The sequence below is a fragment of the Suncus etruscus genome, chromosome 13 (assembly GCF_024139225.1).
Source record: "Suncus etruscus isolate mSunEtr1 chromosome 13, mSunEtr1.pri.cur, whole genome shotgun sequence".
Taxonomy (NCBI): Eukaryota; Metazoa; Chordata; class Mammalia; order Eulipotyphla; family Soricidae; genus Suncus; species Suncus etruscus.
The window spans coordinates 14,550,001-14,567,761 of NC_064860.1; the positions used below are offsets into that span (position 1 = coordinate 14,550,001).

General features: G+C 40.6%; 1 non-coding gene across 1 annotated transcript; it reads right to left on the reverse strand.

Moving 5' to 3' along the window:
* Window positions 1-5,632: 5,632 nt before the first annotated feature.
* Window positions 5,633-5,739, reverse strand: LOC126026814 (U6 spliceosomal RNA). The gene has a single exon (XR_007502029.1). It is a non-coding gene; the product is annotated as a U6 spliceosomal RNA (small nuclear RNA).
* Window positions 5,740-17,761: the final 12,022 nt, after the last annotated feature.

Genomic DNA, 17,761 nt, shown 5'->3' on the forward strand with positions numbered 1-17,761 from the left:
CCAGGAAGCCTCAAACTAAGAATTGAATCTTTTTCTTTTTTTTTTTTATTTTTAGGTCACATCCGGCTGCACTCAGGGTAGCTCCTGGCAGGCTCGGGAGACCATTTGGGATGTCGGGATTCGAACCACCATCCTGCATGCAGGGCAAACACCCTTACCTCCATGCTATCTCTCCGGCCTCTGAATCTCTTCTTTAAAAAGGCTTATACACTTCTTTTTAATGTCTTCAAAGCCTCCCTAGACAAATAGCAAGTGAAAAAAACTTAGATACTCCCTCTGCAGGGCAATGGGCTTCTTTCTCTCAGTATTCCCCCTTCCTTTACTCCAGCCTCCAGTCTGGATTTGACTTGGCTCCTCAGCTCATCTCTGAAGTGGTTGTGGGGTCCAGACTCTTCCTTAAGCAACTCCTTCAGAATATCCTGCTCATCCTTCCAGTGGGTTATGAAGACAGATCTCCCTTCATTGCACACAGCCCATAGTGTTCATGGGCTTTGTGGGGGTTAAACTCAAGGGCTCTGTAGTTCAGGTCTGGAATCCAGCACTTTGAACTGTCTTGCTGGTCCTTGTACTCTCTCTCTCTCTCTTTTTTTTTTTTAATGAGGGCTAGTTAAAAAAAGAGAGCTGTGAGGATGACATAAATGATTGTATTTGAGCTTTTCAAACAGCTTGAACTCACCATTAGGTACTATCGCTCTTTCTCTAAATAGAATAAATGAAGAAAAATAGAATTGAAATCTTAAGAGAACAAGGACAAAATGGTGCTTGCCAGGGTGGGGAGAGAAGAGGGTTGTAAAACAGGACTAAGAAACATTTTTGTATAGGGGTGGGTGGAAATCTGATCTAGGGGTTGGGCTGCAATTATAGTATAATCTAGAGAGATGTGTAAAATTATAATACTGTTTGCCTAAAACGTATGAGATGCCTTAAACCAATGCCACTTCAATAAAGCAATGTAAGGAGTGCAAAAAAGATTTCAGGCCTTAAACTGAGCACTTTCCATGGCTAATTCTGTTTCTCTCACACACTTTGAATCCTTCCATTTGATGCCTCTCTGGTAAGAGAAGTTGAAGACACAGATGTATGCATATGAATAGTATTTATTACATGAGCGAAAGAATAATGACTCAAATTCAGGACTTGAACATGGTGACTCTAGCAACTGCTTTTTTGTGTTAATTTAGCCATAGCCAACTGTGAGTCACTGATGTAGTTGTCAATGCGTTAAAACTTCATAACCTCATAATATCACTGACCAGCTGGTTGATAGCTCTGTAACCACATTCTTTACCTGCATTGGAAGTAAAGGATTCCTGGAGGACAAAGTTCACATTTTGCTCTCCTGTGTTCCTCCATAATTATACCACAGAAATAACCCCAAATCACAGTGGTTTCAGGCCATGAGAAGTACTTGTTGTCACTCCATACCCAATTGGTCCTATTCTGCTGGGACATTCATCCTGGGGAGGCCATAGGAACCCAGGAAGACAAGTGACTAGCCCAACAATGACTCCCTAATCTTCAAAATAGAAAGAGGAGTAGAAAGAAATGTACTCAATTGTGTGTGTTTTTCTTTTTTTTCTTTCTTTTTTTTTTGTTTTTGTTTTTGGTTTTTGGGTCACACCCAGCAGTGCTCAGGGGTTATTCCTAGCTCCAGGCGCAGAAATTGCTCCTGGCAGGCACGGGGGACCATATGGGATGCCGGGATTCAAACCGATGATCTCCTGCATGAAAGGCAAATGCCTTACCTCCATGCTATCTCTCCAGCCCGTGTGTGTGTGTGTGTGTGTGTGTGTGTGTGTGTGTGTGTGTTTAAATAACTCTTAAAAGATCATTCTAGGGCCTGGAGAGATAGCACAGCGGCGTTTGCCTTGCAAGCAGCCGATCCAGGACCAAAGGTGGTTGGTTCGAATCCCGGTGTCCCATATGGTCCCCTGTGCCTGCCAGGAGCTATTTCTGAGCAGACAGCCAGGAGTAACCCCTGAGCAACGCCGGGTGTGGCCCAAAAACCAAAAAAAAAAAAAAAAAAAAAAAAAAAGATCATTCTAGAGTGTCTCCCAACCTTTCTGCATAGATCCCTGGATCCAAAACACAGCTCTTGTTCATATCACATTTAAATGGATAGAGAAATCCTACCTTCCTGCTTGAAAGGAAATCAAAAACAGTTGCAAACAGCTATATTGGTAACTACATCCACATATAGTCGGTATCCAAAAAGTAGTCACTCTGAAGTAATTAATTAGCTGTAGCAGTCATTGAGATAGGGGCTCTTCAAGGTTTTCTTTTACATAGCCAGTGATTCTCGAGAGTTACTCCTTGATCTACTATACTTAGGGATCACTCCTGGCAATGCTCTGGGATCATATGGGATGGCAGAGATCAAATCCAGGTATACTGCATGCAAGGCAAGTGCCCTTCCATTGTATTATTGCTCCAACCCTAGGGAAGTTCTTTTATTGATAACATCTTAGAATCACCCAAGTAGCTTTTTAAAATGCCAGAAAGTCAGGCCTTAGGGTCATGCTCTGAAGGTCTGACAGTGGAATTTCCAGTGTTTTCTGGTATCGTCTGTGCATCCAAGATTGAGAGCTGTTGACTTGGATTCTGTTTGCCTCTGACATTCCAAGCAGGTCATCCTGGCTTGACAGCTGCAAGGAACTCTGATCCCAACCTTCATTCTATTTGTGTGATATTTTGATTTATTTTTACTTTTATTTATTTATTTATTTATTTTGCTTTTTGGGTCACACCCAGCAGCGCTCAGGGGTTACTCCTGGCTCCACGCTCAGAAATCTCTCCTGGCATGCTCAGGGGACCATATGGGATGCCTGGAATTTGAACCACCGTCCTTCTGCATGAAAGGCAAATGCCTTACCTCCATGCTGTCTCTCCAGCCCCAGATATTTTGATTCTTAAGTAGACATGGTCAAGGCAAAGAATTAAGTATAAGATCTTTTCATATGTGTGTTGTGTGCACTAGCTGTGTTTCCCCACTGGGAAAATGACTCAAAGAGCAAGAGCACATGCTTGGCAACAGAGGCCCTGGGTTTTGTGCCCACCATCACATGGATCTTTGAGTGGTCCCAAGAGCAACTCTTAACCACTGATCCAGAAGTAGTTTCTGGGTTCTTCTGGGCCCCCATCACTTTCCCTGAGGGCAGAGAGAATTTCTGGCCCCTAGATACTTGGAGGGGCACTAAGTTGATTTCAAAGCCAAGGATCTGCTTGTTAGCTGAAGGGCTCTGCCCTGGGTCTTTTCTGGTGTGTGGCTATATATGGAGGAAACTTGCATTATGAGACAACTGATTTCATTTCTGTTGATTCTCTATAGTTTGCCTTATTCCAAGATCTGAAGTCAGGGACAGACTTTTAAATGCATTTGGCCAAAGGCCAGTGCAAAACTGCAGGCTTAAGGAATAAGAAGCATGTAATTATCAAAATTTTTAAATGTGGAGACAGCCCAAACAATCCTGAGTGTCTGTGCATGTAGTCTGCTATGTGCCGAAATTCTGGATTGAGGAGCCTTCTTAGTCCCATCGCTGTGGATCATCACCATTTCTACTTATGTGTGTCTAAAATCTATTTCTTCTCATTTTTAAATAAAGTTAAGATTGGGGCTCCCTCTGTTCTGGAGAAGTCTATGTTACTACCTTTCATCTTACCTCCATTTACTTTCCTAATAAACTTGTACTTAAATAAAAAGTAACTTGGCTGATAAGACTAAGTTTCAGGGTTAAGATAATATATTGCCACCAAATGTCAAATCCCTTCTTCAGTGATCCCTTCCCAGGCCACTTTACCCTTCCAACACCTCCTCCTTTGGTCACTACCAATCTGCTCTCTGAATTGGGTTTTTGTTTTGTTTTATCTGTATTTGCTCTGTCTCTTTATCTTCCATATTTGGGTGAAACAAAGGCCTTACTTAGGCTTTCAGCCTTTTTGATCTCTCACTTCACTTAGCGCAATATCCTCTCAGTCCATCCAAATTGTCTCAAATGCTAGTATTTGATCTTTTCTACAGCTGAGTAGTCTTCATTGTATATAATTACCATATCTTGTATATTTACTCAAAAAAGGAAAGGGTAGAGTGGGCTGGAGCGATAGTACATGAGTGGGGTTGGGAAGATGTTTATCTTGTCTGCACTACCCATATTCCATCCCCAGGATCTCATATTGTCCCCTAAGACAGCTAGGGGTGATCTCTGAGCACTGCTGGGTACAGCCCAAAGAAGGTAATACTTTTTTGGCAGAGGACTCAGGGGTCTCAAACTCACGGCCCACGGGCCATTTGTGGCCCTCCGTACAACATTTTGTGGCCCTGCCCTAGAGGAATCTTTTTTTGTTTTGTTTTGTTTTAGTTGTTTGGGTCACACCCCCCAATGTTCAAGGCTTACTACTGACGTTGCACTCAAGGATCACCCCGACTTTGCCTCCTGCAGCCCCCAGGTAAATTGAGCTTGAGAGCCCTCTATTTAGACTCTAAATAGAGAAATGTCTAATGAAGACATAGTGATGCTAACAGACATGAGAAAAGATGTTGCTCTGATTTCTAAACACTGTAAAATAGGCAGCTTCAAATACAAATAAATGGATTTGCTGTACAATAACTAAATTTCTGGCAGCATCCTTAAAATGAGTCTATATTACTTTTTCTCCCCCAGGACTTCTGCCATGCTGTGAATCTATGAATGACTGATATGAATTATACTATTTAATAACAGATAGTGTCAAGAATCCCCCCAGCTCATGGCTTTGTAAGTTCAAATGGTCTAGTACAGAAAGCATCAGGACTTCAAGGCAAAGCATATGTTCTATCCCTGGTTTACACCCAGGGTCTCCTTGTTACCTTGTTATTTTATTACTGTTTTTCATTAAGCCTTGAAATGGCCATGCTTTCTTTAGACAGGAGCATAATTTAATAGCAGTATGTAATCCTGTTTATCAGACATAAGAGAACAGATTTTATGACTAAATTCAACTTTGTTCCTAAAGTGCTTTAAATAGTATCTTTTTTTTTTTTTTTTTTGGGCCACACCCGCGGTGCTCACGGGTTACTCCTGGCTATCTGCTCAGAAATAGCTCCTGGCAGGCACGGGGGACCATATGGGACACCGGGATTCGAACCAACCACCTTTGGTCCTGGATCGGCTGCTTGCAAGGCAAACACCACTGTGCTATCTCTCCGGGCCCTTTAAATAGTATCTTACCAACAGCAAGTATTCCATAAATAGTAGACAAATAAGTAAATTAATAAATAATGTATGGCTTGACAGCCCTCGTAATTCCTAGTAACTTAGGTTTTCGATTGCTCTTCAACAACAGAATCTAGCAATATTCGTCAAAATAACCATGAGGAAGCGGGGGTGGGGGGTGGGGGTGTTCTTTTTTTTTATAACTGAAACCCAATTACAAACATGTTTGTAATCATGGTGTTTAAATAAAAATATTAAAAAAAATAACCAAGAGGTAAAGGCAACTCAAGAGTCCTTTAATGGGTGGATAAACAAAATGGATTATTATGTAGTCTTAAAACACTTTGAATTCTGGGGATGGAGTGATAGTTCAGTAGGTAGAATGCTAGTTCTGCAGTTGACTGATTTGGGTCTAATCCTTGGTATCCCATATTATTATTTTTTTTAATATGGAACGCTTCATGAATTTGCATATCATTCTTGCGCTGGGGCCATACTAATCTTCTCTGTATCATTCCAATTTTAGTATATGGGCTGCCAAAATGAGCACCTCATATTGGTTTATTTAAGGCTAAAGGGATTGATTCCTAAACTCAGAGCTAGGAATAAGCCCTGAACACTTGGAATGTGGGATTTCTCTCCAAACTCCCTAAACAAAAGAGGAAGAACAGAAAGTAGAACGATGATTGACAGAAATTGGAGGAAAGAGAAAATAGAAAATTAGCTGCACTTGCTAAATGAAAAAGTTCTGGAGAATAATTATAAAACAATGTACATAAACTTAACAGTCTTAAACTGTATCTTTAATAGTGGTGAAGATTGTAAAATTGATGCCCTGCTTATTTTACTACAATTGAAAAACATTTTTATTTTTATTTTATTTTGGTTTTGGGTCACTCCCTGCAGCCCTCAGGGGTTACTCCTGGCTCTCCACTCAGAAATTGCTTTTGGCTGGCTCCAGGGACCATATGAGTTGCCGGAATCGGAACCACCATTTGTCATGGGTTGGCTGCGTGCAAGGCAACTGCCCTACCACTGTACCATTTCTCCAGTCTTGAACAAAATTTTTTTAGCCACATCCAGTGAGTCTTAGGTGTTACTCCTGGCTCTACACTCAGGAACTCCTTGCTTGCTCAGGGCACCATATGGGATCCTGGTGATCAAACCTAGGTCAGCCATGTGCAAGGCAAGCACTCTAAACCACTATACTTATATGCTCTAGTCCCAACAATTTTTAAAGTAATTACCAAGACTAGCACTCAGTTGGGAAGATATTTGAGACTCCCCCCACAAAGCAAACACTCTTAATTCGGTGCCTGTTTTATACTTGCCTGTGGTCAACCCTTGCTTTATATGCGATACTTCATGGTCCCCAATCCCCAAAGGGAACAACCCCTGAGCACTATTAGGTGTGGCCTAAAAATTCACACACTATATTCACAAACATTCGTCTTTAAAAAATATACACAAGTAGTTGTCAATCAAGACTGGCTATATAGTTTTTCATTCTTTTAAAGTAAAGCTTTTTGAGTGTGTTTTGGTCACACCAGGCAATGTTCAGGGGTTATTTCTAGCTTTGTTCTCAGAAAATTAATCCTCATAGGCCCAGGGGGTGGAGGTGGGAGATTGCTGGTGATCGAACCTGAGTCAGCTATGTGAAAAGCAAATGCCCTACCCACTATGCTATCATGTGACCCCTAAACTCTTTTTCTTTTCTTTTCTTTTCTTTTTTTTTTGTCTGTTCTGCCTTCTGTGCTTGGGCTCAAAGCATGATGTCTCACAGAGTTTTATTTTCTTTCTTTCTTTTTTATTTAACCAACTTTATTACATACATGATTGTATTTGGGTTTCATTCATGTAAAGAACACCACTCATCACCAGTGTAACATTCCCATCACCAATGTCCAAAATCTCCCTCCTCCCCACCCAACCCCCCTGCCTGTACTCTAGACAGGCTTTCTATTTCCCTCATACATTCTCATTATTAGGATAGTTCAAAACGTAGTTATTTCTCTAACTAAACTCATCCCTGTTTGCGGTGAGCTTCATGAGGTGAGTTGTAATTTCCAGCTTTTTTCTCTTTTGTGCCTGAAAATTATTATTGTAAAAATGTCTTTCACTTTTCTTAAAACCCATAGATGAGTGAGACCATTCTGCATTTCTCTCTCTCTCTCTCTCTCTCTCTCTCTCTCTCTCTCTCTCTCTCTCTCTCTCTCTCTCTCTCTGACTTATTTCACTCAGCATAATAGATTCCATGTACATCCATGTATAGGAGAATTTCATGACTTCATCTCTCCTGACAGCTGCATAATATTCCATTGTGTATATATACCACAGTTTCTTTAGCCATTAATCTCTTCCTTACACCTATATTCATTGCAGCACTATTTACCATAGCAAGACTCTGGAAACAGCCAAGATACCCTAAACTCCTTTTCTTAATCTTAAATCCTGTTTTCAATCTCTGCATTGTTAACATTAAGCATGCTGTAAAGCTCACACTTAAATTCTGCTAAGGTGCATTCTTCCTAAAATTATGCAAGTTGTTATCAAAAAAGTGAAAATTACATATATTTGAAATTTAGGGTGACAGAAAATTGCACCCGAGAGATAGAAAAAGAGGTAAGGCACTGGCCTCACAACCTGCCAATTTAGGTTCAAATACAAGATAAGCTGGAAGAAAATGAAAAGTGTAAATTGATGTTATACCAAACTGAATTCTTTCTCTGAAGAGCTTTTAAGAGTAATTATTTTTATTTATATACCAACTTGACTAGAATAATCAAGAAGATCTTAGGCTAACATAAAAATTTAAACTTATACTAAATAAAGAATGTAGCTTAGTGGTGGAGGACCAACCTCACATGTCCTAGTCCTAGCAGGTTCTGGCCCCAAAGTGCCACGAATAATAAGGCCTTGATTTCAATCCTCATATCCACCCACATGTACTTACAATCTTGGTGATACTGCCATTTATGATCCTTGGCACCACAACAAAAGGTGTTATCTCGAGTGTGTTACACCCCATTGTGCATGCAAGCTCAAATGTGTTCCCCTTGGCAACCACTGGAACTAAAGTGTGTGAGCATTGAGACCAATTGTGTTGACCCCTGGACATCCCACTTAATGTATCACTAACAAAGGAAAGCAAAGGGGAAAAACCAACTGAAAAATTATACTAAACTAAGTTATTGGCATTAACTGGTTCTTTAGTTTATCTTAGGATATACATTGAAGATTAATTTCTATTGAAAAAAAATTTGGGGGGGGGGGCCACACCAGACTGTGCTCAGGGGTTACTCTTAGCTCTGTGCTCAGAAATCACTCCTGGCAGGATCAGGGTATCATAAGGGATACTGGGTTTCGAATCCTGGTTGGCTGCTTGCAAGGCAAATGCCCTACCCACTGTGCTATGGCTCTGGCTCCCTATTAAATTTTTGTTTTGTTTTGTTTTGGTTTGGTTTTTGGGTCACACCCGGCAGTGCTCAGGGGCTACTCCTGGCTCTACACTAAAAAATCGCCCCTGCAGGCTCGGGGGAACATATGGGATGCTGGGTTTCAAATCACCGTCCTTCTGCATGCAAGGCAAAATGCTCTACTGCTGTGCTGTCTCTCTGGCCCCACCTATTGAATTTTTTGGGGGGGCCACACCCGGCAGTGCTCAGGGGTTACTCCTGGCTGTCTGCTCAGAAATAGCTCTTGGCAGGCACGGGGGACCATATGGGACACCGGGATTCGGACCAACCACCTTTGGTCCTGGATCGGCTGCTTGCAAGGCAAACGCCGCTGTGCTATCTCTCCCGGCTCCCTATTGAATTTTTTAAAGTAAACTTTTATTAGATTTTATTTTGTCATCCGGTGACACTCAGGGGTTACTCCTGGCTATGCGCTCATAAATTGCTCCAGGCTTGGGGGACCATATGGGATGCCGGGGGAGCGAACCGCAGTCCATCCTAGGTTAGCCACGTGCAAGGCAAAACGCCCTACTGCTACGCCACTGCTATGGCCCTGAAATGAAAACATTTAATGTTAAAACAATTTCCAATTTATATACATTCTGCTTCCTGTTTCAAAGTATGTTCTAGAAAAGCCATATATATTTGTGTTTGTTCATAAATGTTTTCATTTTCTATACTAAAAAAGATAATATAGTGGTGCTGGACTAATAGTATAGTAGGTAGGACGTTTGTCTTGCACATGGCCACCCAGTGTAGATCCGCAGCATATAGTTCCACATTATGGTCCCCTGACCCTGTCATTCAGAGTCCGGAGTAAGCACAGCTGGGTGTGATTAAAAACAACAACAACAACAACAACAACAAAATTTAAAGCCATGAAACTTGATCTTTAAAGAGTGAAAGGCTGAAAAGGACTATGTGAGGTATTTTGAGGCACAAGTGGTTGTGATTGCTTTGTTTTGTTTTGCCAAGAAGGAAGAGTGGAGAATGTGTTTGTTAGTTTTGTTCTGGGATCAAACCCTAAAGTAAGGCATGGGGAGCAATTGCTCAGCCACTGAGCTTCAGCTCTCACCCCAGGGCATCACTTTTAATGACATCATAACCAACTTCGGGATCATGTGAGTACTAAGTTGGGATTTCTAGATCCTAGCAGAAAGTAGGATCGTGCATTGCTAATCCAAGATGCAGCAGCAGAATTAATTGCATAAAACTGAATTTAGGGGTCTGGCATGAAAGTCAGGGTTTGGGGGTTTGTATTTTTTGAAGTACTGTTGATGTCTTAATATTCTATTTTCTGGATTCATAAGAAACTTTTTTCAAAGCTACCCATAAGCCATAGTGATCCAGTGGACTGTGTGAGTGTAAACAGAAACAGCATTTTTTTTCTCTCTTCTGCCTGATCTCACCAGAATTTACAATATAGCGATTTGCATCGATGCTCTCTATCCCCCTGGTAACCACTGCATAATTGGGAAGCCCAGTCATGCAGATGAGGCTTTCTTAGGAATGACATAGTTGAGAAGATAATTTTCCAGTGAGGTATAGTTGCTTTTAAAGGAGAGTGGTTGATGTATGAAGCAGTTCTAATGAAGTTTCCTGGGAGAATCTGCCTGGTACTAGTCTTGCAGGGCTATCAGCCTCCAGCTGATTTTGGAAAGTAAATTCTTGCTGCCTCACAGAAACCTCTAGACCCTGGGGACTTAGAGACGAGTGCACACAATTGATGAAATACGATGGCAAGTTCTCGGCTTATCTTCTTAAGCCTCAGAAAAATTTTAGAAGCCATTGAAAGATTTCTTATATACATATATTAAAAAAAAGACCTTTAACAAAACAGAAAACCAATATTGACCAGTTCTCTCTCTCTCTCTCTCTCTCTCTCTCTCTCTCTCTCTCTCTCTCTCTCTCTCTCTCTCTCTCTCTCTCTCTCTCTCTCTCTCTCTCTCTGTGCTTTTTGGGCCATATCCTGTGATGCTCAAGGGTTACTTCTGGCTATGTGCCCAGAAATCGCTCCTGGCTGGGAGGACCACATGGGACCTCAGGGATAGAACCAAGGTTCGTCCTGAATTGGCCGCTTGCAAGGCATATCTTCTACCACTATGCTGTATCACTCCGGCCCCAGCTCTCATTTTTGTTGCATCTGTGAAAATGACCATCCTAAATTAGTGAGATCACTTTTGGTTGCTTGTTTGTTTGGGGTCGCACTCAGTAGTGACCAGGGTTTGTTCTTGGCTCTGTTTTTAGGGATCACTCCTGGCAAGACTTGGGGGACCATATGGGATCAAACCTGGGGTGGCCACATTCAAGGCAAGCTCCCTGCCTGCTGGACAATTTTTTCAGCCTCCCAATATGAATATTTTATTTCCTTAAGGGCAACACCACCAGTGCTCAGGTCTTATTCCTTTCTCTACACTTAGGAATTACTCCTAGCAGGGTTAGGGGAACCATATATGTCAAACCCAGGTCACCTTGTGCAAGGCAAAAGCCATACCTGCTTTAGTACATAGCTTTGACCCTTGAGATCGCTTTTGCTTTGTGATAACAATGATTTTTCCTTGAGTATTACTTTTCTTGGAGTGGGGGGGTTGCCATGTAGTGCTCAGGAAGTCAGAAGACCACTCTGGGCAATAGAGTCAGTCAGCTAGGCTGGATAGAATTATTGTTGGGCCTGGCAATGCAGGACTCCCTGGGCCCAGTGCTGGCAGCCACCAGTACTTCCTCACAGTGCTCAGGCACCTCTAGGATTTTATCTATGGTTCTCTGTGAGTCAGGCAGTGCCAGGGATCAAATCCAGGTCCTTGCACAGGCAAACAATGTACCCCCGACCTTTGAACTATTTCTCTGGCCTCTCTCTGAGAATTCTTTTGATCCCAGAGATCTCTCTGTATAAAATAATTGTATTCAATGGGAAGCTATATAGTATATCATTCTGAGTTATCAGATTATGGCCACATTTACTGTCTTTTTACATCTTTGCATACTATTTGCCTTCAAAACTGTTTTCTTCAGTAAATATTTGTTTGTTTGGGGGCTGTACCCAGCAATACTCAGGGGTTACTTCTAGCTCTGCACTCAGAGATACCCCCATGTTCAAGAGACCAAGCAGTGCTGGGATTGATCTCTCTGTTCTTGAGCACATGGACTGACCCCTGAGCCATATCCCTAACTCCAGAAAAATAGTCTTGGCCCAAGTGCTGAGGTGAGTACCTGGTGAGGCCAAAATAAAAGCTACAAGTGAAGCAATTCATAATTAGAATTTCTGTATCTTAAATGTGAGCGTTGCTCTGCTCAAAGAGCCTCAGTGATCCTTTTTGGTCTGAATCCAGGAAATGGTTCGTAAACAAATATTTTTTACAAGTTAACACTTATCAAATAACTCCAGTTTCTGATTTTATTAAATATTCATTTGGAAGGCATATCTGGCAGTGCTCAGGGGTACTTCCAGCTCAGTGCCAGAGGGTGGTTGGTCCCAGAAATGTTAGGAGACTAGGAAATGTTTATCTCTAAGCTGGGGCTCTGGCCTGTAAAACATGTGCTCCGACCCACTAAGCCACCAATTTTCCTGTTTGTCCTGTTAAACATGCAAAGCATGATGCCACAAATATTCTAACAGAGACTATGCCTCTTTCAACCTTCCCAACCTGTACAAACTCACTTTTGTGGATCAATTTTCTTATTATTAACAACTAAAAATGTAAGAGCTGTATCTTGGGGTTGGAAGCCAACTCAAAGCACTGGTGAGGTGCCAGCTTACACAAGTGACCCATGATTTGACCCCTGAGCACTATAGGAACAGAATCTAAACACTGAGCCAAAAGGAACCCCAAAAGCCATTGTGATGACAAAAACAAAATGTGTGGGTTTTTTTTTGTTTTAGCACATGCATACTAGTTTCTTGGTTCAGACTTCTCTTGTACGGGAAATATTTCAGTCTCATCATATTTTCTTTTTTTTTTTTTTTTTTTTGGTTTTTTGGGCCACACCCGGTGACGCTCAGGGGTTACTCCTGGCTATGCGCTCAGAAGTCGCTCCTGGCTTGGGGGACCATATGGGACGCCGGGGGATCGAACCGCGGTCCGTCTCCTAGGCTAGCGCAGGTAAGGCAGGCACCTTACCTCGAGCGCCACCGCCCGGCCCCTTATTTTCAAGTTTATTTTTTAGTCATTGTAATTGGCTCAATGCTTCAAAGGTTGCAATTTCTTGATATTTTATTTTTGAGTATTAAAGATGGTGAAGGAAGTAATCCCAACTCATTATTTTTGATGAAGTATCACTCAGAAATTAATTTACAAATAGTTCTATACTAAAACTAGCTGATTTCCAAAGCAGTTCTTCAATAACTCAAAGTTTCCAGGAACAAACTGTGTGCAGGCAACAGAAAGTGAGTTCATATACTAGGTCCCAATTTACATGAAGTTTGTCTGTTCTAGAATTGTAAGATTAAGGTAATTTCTTCTACATTCTCTACAAATGTTTCATTGCTTTTGCAATAAAGAGCACCAATAGGTGATTAGTGATTTTTTTTCTTTTGGGGTTCACACCTGGTGATGTTCTGGGTTACTCCTGCCTCTGCACTCAGGAATCACTCCTGGCATGCTCAGGGGACCATGTGAGATGCTGGGAATTGTATCTGGGTTGGCCATATGCAAGGTAAAGCTCTACTGCTGTGTTATGGTAGACTCTGATTCATAATTCTTGTTAAATTCCTCTGTTTTCAAGATCTTAAGGAATGATATTAGCATAAAACATAGTTATGTGAAGCCTTATTCATATTGACTCCCTACCTTTAGAAATAAACATTTATTATTGTTATTGTTACTGAAAAAGGTAGGAAAGGAAGGAAGGAAGAAAGGAAGGAATAAAGGAAGAAAGGAAAAAAGGTAGAAAGGAAGGAAGGAAGGAAGGAAGGAAGGAAGGAAGGAAGGAAGGAAGGAAGGAAGGAAGGAAGGAAGGAAGAAGGTAGAAAGGAAGGAAGGAAAGAAGGAGTTAAAGGCAAGAAAGCTAGTATTGGGGGGTTAAGGTATTTACCTTGTATCCCCCGATCAAGCTTTGAGCCATCATTATATATGAGCCCCCCAAGCACTGTCAGGGGGTCACTGCTGAGAAGAGTTACAGATAGCTTCTGAGCACAACTCTATTACCTACTCCCCCATCCCCCCAAAAGAAGGATTTAATGAAGTGTCTAGTGAAAAAAAATGTTAAAACCAGAACGGAACTGTTTATTTCTACAGAATATGAACTGTAAAGGGTGGAAGAAAGGTAAAGGAGGTAGACCAAGGAGAAAATAACTGAGGAATAGTCATATTTCATAACTCAAATCAATCATAACCTGGAAGAAACCCAATATGTCATAGCAACAGTAACAAATGAGCCTAATTATATGACAAATTAATAACATAACCACACAAAAGAAATAGGAATGAAAGGAACCCACTATTTTGACTTGGTACTTTATAATAAAATATAAAGACATTGCATACAAATGCTGTAATCTAGTTATCATTTGTTCTTTTTTAAGAGATAGAGGCTAGCATTCTGAAACAAGAATTCATTCAATAAGCACATTACCACTAAGACAGGTTTTCTCATTAACAGAGGAATTTGTTACAAATATGAAAGAGGGAGACAACTTTATCAAGGATATGCCTGTGGTAGCGAATTAGACCTAGAACAAATCTGTGGTACTGTATATAAGTAGATGGAGAAATTATTACAGATTTTGTAGCTATGTGGATTAATATACAGATATGCATAAAGCTCTATTTTCCCCCTTTGTAAATGTCTTTTTCAAATAAAAGCAATCTTGCTCCTGGGAGAAATGGTTGAGGACCAGAATAGCCTGAGGATCAAACTGGGCAGACAGATCATAAGGCAGTGCCTTAAATACTGTTCTATCACTATAGCCATTGTTTCTTTCCTTGACCATAAGGTTCACATATTTTCTAATAATGGTTTTCAATTGCTGGCCCAGGTATTAATGCTGATCAACAGAGGTAAAAACAAAACAGAACAAAACAAAATCAAAAACAACCCCGAAACCAAGGCCTACCACTACAGCCAGTAAGAAGAAGGGAAGCAGACTAGTTACAGTCCCCATGTGTAAAATGCCTGCAAATCTGTATTCTAAGAGATCACTTTGGGACATGCAATCTTGAGTAACTGATTGCCATGTTGGACACACACTGCTTCTTTGCCACCAACACTTATGTCTGGGCAGTCATGATCCCTCACATGGACTGACCAAAAACACTTTGTTTCTGGCTTTGTTACAGCAAACATGAAGACTTGAAAGTAGTTACTGAGGTTTGTATTTCTTTAGGACATGAACCAGTTCCCCCATGAATCTGACCATGTTCTTGGTTGAGATCAACATTGGAGGATGGAGTGAGGGGATCAATGAATCCCTGGACAATTTAATCAGTTATTCCTGATATTAACTTGACTGTCACTAACTACCACAGACTGAGAAGCTGCTCTGAGCAATCAGACAACTGGAAACGCAAGATTCAAAGCAAATGCATGCCCTGTATCAGAACTGGGTTTTCTGACAGAAGCAAGTGGAGAGAAAGATGAAGTCCCAGGGCCACAAATGGAATCTGCCTCACTCTGCACTTTTACTGAAGACTTAAGAATGGAGTAAGGGGGCCGGCAGAGGTGGCGCTAGAGGTAAGGTGTCTGCCTTGCAAGCGCTAGCCTTTAAATATAAGGCTTTTTAAATATAAGGCTTGTTAAATATGGAGGTGGGTCTGAGGGGAGAGGCTGAGTGAACCTGGCAAAACTCAGTTTTAAGAGATGAGAGCAGAGTCAGGAATTGCCAAATACCTATATGTCTAAATAAAAAAATGTTTTCTTTACTTTTCTTTTTATTTTTTTAATATTTATTTAAATTCCATGATTATAACATGTTTGTTTTTATTAGTGTCCTCCATCTTGTGTCACTAGAGTGGGGAGCAGACCTCTAAGATAAACAGCATTTTTTTTTGAGGGAGGGAGGGTTCTTAAACTGCCACAACTCGAATCCCAGCTTCAACTGATGAGCTGTTTTTATACAACAGTGCCATCTACTGGAATCATTTCAAGATTACGAAACACGATAGGAGCGTTTAGTCCACTTCAGGTCTCCATTGACCTAGGATTTGAAAATTCAGTGTTATTTAAAAGCGCGATTTTATGAATCAATATGTTTCCACAGGGAAAATACATGGTTGGTTTCTTTGTGTGAATTAAATCCACATACCCACTTGCAAATCCCACTCAAATGACTTTATGATGGATCCCAATAAAAGAGATGCTCATCTGGGAATTTAAGTTTGTTTCGTTTTTTTTTTTTTTTTAATAATATCTTTAAGCACTTTAATTAGAGACATGATTATAGTTGGGTTTCAATCATATAAAGAACACTCTCCCTTCACCAGTGCAACGGAATTTAAGTTTTAATTACAAAAATTAAAAAAAAAAAAGGTGAAGAAATTGTCCCTTGTAGAATAGTGAGCATTTAAAGCATAAAAGGGTATGGGAGGATCGATTTGGTTGCCAGAGGATCGAATCCAGGTTGTCCTTGTGCAAGGCAAGTAATAGTACCTTCTGTCCCCATACAGTCCCCTGAGCACCACTAGGAGTGATTCTGAAATGCAAAGCTAGGAGTGAATCCTGAGAATGGCCAGATGTGACCCCCAAACCAAATTCTAAATAATATACAGAGGACAAAGGGAACCATAATTAGGCTAATTTTATTGCTAAAGGTAGCTAACCTTTAGCTTTTCTTGTGTTTTTATTATTGTGTTATTATTGTGTTATTATTATTGTGGCATCAGAGTAAATGTTATCCCTGTAAGCTATTTTATTTAGTAATAATGATATCATTGTGATTATGCATCATTGCTCAAGTAAATTATACATATTATATGATCTTTAATATATATTATGCAATTATATTCCGTAGAATGGTCATTGTTTAAAGTATATTATCCACATGGTCATCATAATAGATAATCATTATTACCTTCCAAGTTGTCATCTTTTGTGCTCATCTCAGTTTTATTTTCGTTCTACTTGGACAACAGGATCTCAGGACATCTCTAAGCCTAGACTTGGCTTTATCGTGGGTGTTTATCTGCTCAATCAGCCCTAAAATACTTTCTATTAATAAGAAAGCCAGAGAACAAGAAGCTAAATATTTCCCACCTCTCTAGTCCTTTCAGATAGGTCTTCACATGGTGGAGAGGGAGGGAGGTTGAATCACAAAACAGAAAATAAATTAAAACATCAGTTTCAAAAGGCTTCGGAACCACAAGTTCTCAGTGGTCCCTTAAATATTTAAAAGCTGTGGTGACGAACTTGGAGAAGACTAAGTCTGATTTAAAAAGCAAAACAGAGGTCATTGGAGTTATTTTGAATGCTCATGCTTTTCTGAGAGAAATCGGTAAGCCATGAGCCATCAAATTATTTCCTCCAACGCAATTCTAAATTAAAAAAGGCAAGATTATTATAAAGGCTATTATTATTACAAAGGATATTATTAATAGCCAGGATGTTCAACTCAGGGGTTCAATCTTCTTTCCTCTCACACTTTCTTCATCAGAAAATCCTGCACTGGAAATTGTTTTGTCGAGCCTGCAAGAAAACTTATTTAAAAGTACCAACTATAGTTTTATGGGACTGGGTAGACAGTACAGTGGCCTTGCAAGAAGCTGACTTGGGTTTGAATACATAAGCCCCCCAAACCCCCCCAAACCCCAAAATTATAGACTTATGGTTGTTTCAGACCTAGTTTGGGAAGATCCATTTTGAGTAATGCCTTACTTGATTTGAAGATCTTCTTCAGCAATACATATCTGAATTAGAAAAACAGTTATCTGGAAAAAAATATTGCCTCTCTATAATGACTTCCTTCTTAAAAATGACTTCTGGGAATTGCTGTGATCAAAGAGAATAGTGTGTGTGGGTGGGGGGGTACTGGAGTTCTGAGAGGAGCAAGCAGAGGCAAGGTCTTCCATCCATGTCCCTTCCCGAGGGAATAATTTTGGTTCCTCTGTGGTCTGGATGGTGGTCAAGGATAGGATGCAAACTTGAGTCTAGGGGAGAGACTGCATGTATTTTTTTTATGTGTGTGTG